The sequence below is a fragment of the Phyllostomus hastatus genome, unplaced genomic scaffold (assembly GCF_019186645.2).
Source record: "Phyllostomus hastatus isolate PE091 unplaced genomic scaffold, TTU_PhHast_1.1 phas_contig_80, whole genome shotgun sequence".
NCBI lineage: Eukaryota > Metazoa > Chordata > Mammalia > Chiroptera > Phyllostomidae > Phyllostomus > Phyllostomus hastatus.
Genome location: NW_025333960.1, coordinates 54,170,726 through 54,175,558, shown reverse-complemented (window position 1 = coordinate 54,175,558; position 4,833 = coordinate 54,170,726). Strand labels below are relative to the sequence as shown.

At 37.6% G+C, this 4,833-nt stretch overlaps 1 pseudogene; it reads right to left on the bottom strand.

Moving 5' to 3' along the window:
• Nucleotides 1–2,338: 2,338 nt before the first annotated feature.
• LOC123826496 lies at nt 2,339–2,424 on the bottom strand (annotated as a pseudogene).
• Between the last annotated feature and the right edge of the window lie 2,409 nt (nt 2,425–4,833).

The window sequence follows — 4,833 nt, the reverse complement described above, 5'->3', positions numbered from 1 at the left end:
TAACTGGTCAAAATAAGAAAATCCCCAAAATGTTTATTGCTGCCGAAAAGGCCACCCCGGTGAACTGGCCCGGTAGAAAGAGGGACGCATCCGCAGCGGGTGGGGAGCGCGGGCCACCGCAGACGGCTGCGAGGTGGGACGCCAGGAGCGTGCTGACTAGGAAACAGAGGAAGATGAAGGAAGGCTTCCTTATTTTTAAAAATCTAGTGTGATCTGAAATGCGGAACCAATTCCATCAGACGCATAAATAAGATAAAATGCATATTTTAAAATGATGAAAAATCAACACGATCATATAAACTGGAAGGAATCCCTTAGGTATTCCATTTGTAAAACAATCCAGAGCAATAGCTTTCTCACATGTAGTAAAGAAGTAGGTCGGTGGGGAAAATTCTATTCACCATAGTAAACAAAGTATGAATGAAAACAAACATTATATAACATTAATGGTTATATATATATCATTATGTGAAAATGTGCAGGGGATGGAGGAATTTCATAAATGGATAGAAATATTTTTCTTTAAATGATGCAACATTTTAAGTGTTAATTGTCTTAAGTTCTATTGGATCTCAAGGAAAACCACATAATTAAAAATAGTTTGAGATTTCATTACTTTGAAGAATATTTTAAAAATAATTAAAGCAGTAATTATGAAGATAGAATATAGTAGAAGGTATCTTACTCTACGTGTATAAAAATTCTCAATAATGCAAACAAAACATTTCTAAATAATGTAAACATGAATCAGATACATGAAAGGTGTAGATCAAATAGCAAAAATCAAAGATTATAAAAATTTTGTATCTCATCATAGCTCAATTTTATATTATTGGAAAAATAAAAATGGTTCTAGAATCATTGACCCATTGTTAGTTATTGCTACAAAAATAACTCCAGGTAGTAGCAAGTGATAAAGTGCGATAATACATTATAAACCATTTAGAAGAACGTCTCAGTGTATACACATGAAATCTTGGGTTGGAAAATCTTTATAGTTATTCGGCAACCATAGATGCATATGTATGTTGATATTTTTTAATATTTCAAACAATATTGATAACTTGAAAAACTGACACCTGTTTAACACACAACACAAATTTAGAAGACCAGACTTTTTTGTCCTGATTTTGGTTTTCAGTTACATTATTTGAAATTTTTACTAGTCACTTTAGTAATTTAACAATTATTTTCAAATTAGATATTTTTCCTTTTGTTAAAAAAATGTGACTAATTTCACTTAATAGATGAAATACACTCAGAATTCCTATTTCTATTTTGATTTTGCATTTGTCCTGTGTGTAGTATATTTAAAATACAAATAGAGTGAATATTTAGCATGAATTTCTAATGACTGCATACTGATTGTCTCTCCTATTTTTCTAGAAATACTCATTTACGTTGAGCACAGTAGCTTTTGCAGTGGGTGGTTGTTCTCTTGTTTCTTTCTCACTTGCTTTGAGCATTGAATTATGCATGGGCTATATTATAATACTCAACAGTAAAATTCGAGTGGAATAACCACTGCATAAATACATAATTACATGAGTAGGATCATTTTGAATTTCAGCTTTCATTCTTTCCCCAAACATCAAAGAGAAGTTTGGTTTAATATTAAAATGACCAATTAAGTGAGTTCTCTGCCTGCTAATTTGCATAAAAAATCTCTTATAATCGTCACAAAAGTGGTTTGCGGTAAGCATTAGCATTCATGCCTCATGCGTTTCCCAGGACGGAGCTCGGGAGGCGCCTGAACAGCGCGATGAAACAGGGGTGGGCTGAAAACCGGAGTGGGGTGGGATCTGCCGTGTCTGACCCTGGTCACAGGGGCTGCTGTGACGCAGGCGCCATGCTGCGAGGAAGCCGGTGTCATTACCTTATTGCTTCATGGTAGGAGATGCGTAAGAATAAATGTGTGTAGACTTTTAGCCGCTAAGAAAAAAAAGTTGAATTGACTCTGGTTGGTTTTATAATGGAAGAATTTCAAGCACTTTTCACGGAGGGAGACCTAGATATCTTCAGGTCCTTTCTTCCCTGAGATTTCAGATTACAGGCCAGATTCTAAGAAGCACAAAGTACAATCAGTGCCATACTCTCAAAACTATATTATGAATAGAATAATAAGAAAAAGTATGCAAAACTGAAAATGCTACTATCTGTCATAAGAATACCATAGAAAGGTCACAAAGTAAAATGCATTAAAGTTCTAAGTATATTAGGATTAGGATAAGGAAGATATGTTATCAAATATGGCTAATGTTTTACTTAAAAATATAAAAAGAGAAAGACAGAATTTTGGGAACAAACAGATATGGATTGGGATATAGTTTAACTACTTGCCAATTTTGACTTTACCATAAATACTAATTAGTGTTTATTTTTTTAGTAACGAACTATAGAAATGATCCCTGAAAGTATAGTCTTAGTGTTTCTTTTTTCTTAACAAATAAAGATGCAAGAATAATTACCTGAGTTCCTACCACTGTAGATATAACCCATGTAGTAGATGATATTGTTGTTCCTAATTTTTTACATCCTTGTCACATAAATTTACAGTAACTCCCACTTAAGTTAGGGGTTGGATGTGCAATTTTCTCTGACAAATGCAATATTAAGAGACATGATGTGAACAAAAAAGTAGATTTAAATATGCCTGTATTATTTCGTTGCCCTCCTGTACCTTCTCCCAGCAGCTACAGGAAGATGACCAGGAGACATGGGGAGTCCCCGGCCCATGTCAGAGGGCACAGGTCAAGCAGGCCTTGCCCCAGCTCCCCGCGGTAAACAAGCCCAGCCCCGCCCAGACAAAACCAACCAACTTCCAGCCAGTTGCACACTGGTGAGGGGAAACAAAGTCTGTTGATATAACCCACTGATATCTTGAGACTGTTACACAGCAAGAACTGACTGATACGTCTATTCATGACATTTTGTTGGTTATCTTTTCACATATCTTGCTAAGTGTGTGCCTATACAATACACAAAAACAAACATATTCCAATGTATACTTTACAGTCTTATTGTGAACAGTTTTTCATTATTTATATTTATAAACATATATAGGGATAGTACATTAAACTATTTTTTATCTTCATGTTAGAAAAATTAATATAAGGATTGAAATAATATTCATTCCCGCGTGTGCTGGTATGTCATTTTTGTACCATTTTCACAAAATAGAACATTTCGGAATTCATAACAGTACTACACAATTTTTATACTTCTACATTAAGAATGCAATTTATATATTACGTGAAAGGGTAAACATATGACACAAATGTGCAAGAAATCAGCAGACAATGTAGCTCAGAGAGCCTCTCTACAAACAAGAGAATTAAGCAAAGCAAGTGAATCTGCTATTGGCTCATTATATGAACTTGTCGCTTCCCTCTGAGTGCGTCAGCATTTTCTTCGCAAAGCTGGAGAATAAGATGACTTCAGGAACTCTCCGAGTTCATCTAATGAGTGGATCATCTACCCTACAGTTATTATTTCCCAGTAACCCCCGACTGATTTCTGTCTGCCCTTGGAATAAAAATATGCCAGCAAAAGGATACCACCCTCGACAATCTTACATTCGGAACTTTTGCTTGAATACTTGAAAAATCTTAATCAAAATCAGAAAAATCTTTGACAGAAGCATTTGGGTTCAGGGGATCCAATGAAATAATCCTTTCCTTTCCCTACTGAGTTCACAAACATTGTTAAGATGGGCACATGTATAAGATTTTTAAAACAATATCGGCTTTAACTGACAAATGGAGCAGCTGCTCAGGTGGGAAGCGGAAGAGAATGCTTCTCGACCACGAACCACGAGTGGGGAGGGGTGTGAGAAGAGACTGTGCCAGCTGGTTCCTCACCTTCTTTTGCCTTCTCCTCTCAAGTGAGCCTTTCTCCCTAGTGGTGAAGAATGAAGGGGCGGGGGGACTTATCTGGGCTTAGAAGTGGCTTCTAGGAACCTTGACACTAAGGACAGGACCTCTCCCCTGACCACGGATGCCTTCTCTTCATGCACAGGTGCCTGCTTCCCTAGAAAACACCGCAAGCCCTTCCCGTACGACGATCACTTAGCGTCCATCCCGAAGATGAACCATCTGGTCCCTGCCCCCAGGATGCTTAAATTCTAAAGTGAACTATGAACAAGTCAACATGGCAGATGGCAAGAAATGCTCTAGTCAAGGTCAGCTCAGGGTGTTGTGGGAGGAAAAACAAATGGCAAGAGAAGCACATTCATGTGGACAATCACATGCGTATGCCAACAGGTAAAAGGCCCGCTTGGACAAATCCGGAGATATTTGTATAGTTTGATTCTGAGATGTAATACAGGAGAGGTGAAAAATAAGATGAAGTGACTTCATAACTAAAATTCTATTTCCAATAAAAGAATTAACACATTATCTTAAAAACCACGGCAGTGCACTGAGCAATGTGAAGCATGTAAGCAGCAGCAGTGTTAGGTGTATGTCCCTAGAAAATCATGCCGGCGGTGGTGTGTTTCGTGAGTCAGAGCGGACATGATGAGCACATGTGGCAGCTGCCCAAACACTTCAGGTAAGAAATAATCATGCTGGTCTAAACTGAGGTGGTAGCAGAGGATGGGAAAGGTATCTAGGTAGAGTTAGCATGCCTTTTTATTCTGTCTAGCTATTTTTGTTGTTTTTGTTTTGATTTTGTTAGGGTGTTGTCGTTTGCTGATTTGCCAACAGAAGAAACTGCTTTCCTGGGTAAAGGGGTGGCTACAAGTTCCACATTGTTGATTCATTGAAATGAGTTTCCATGGCAAACGGAATGGGTTATATGTGTGGAAAGGTACCCCGGGAGGGGCCCGATCAA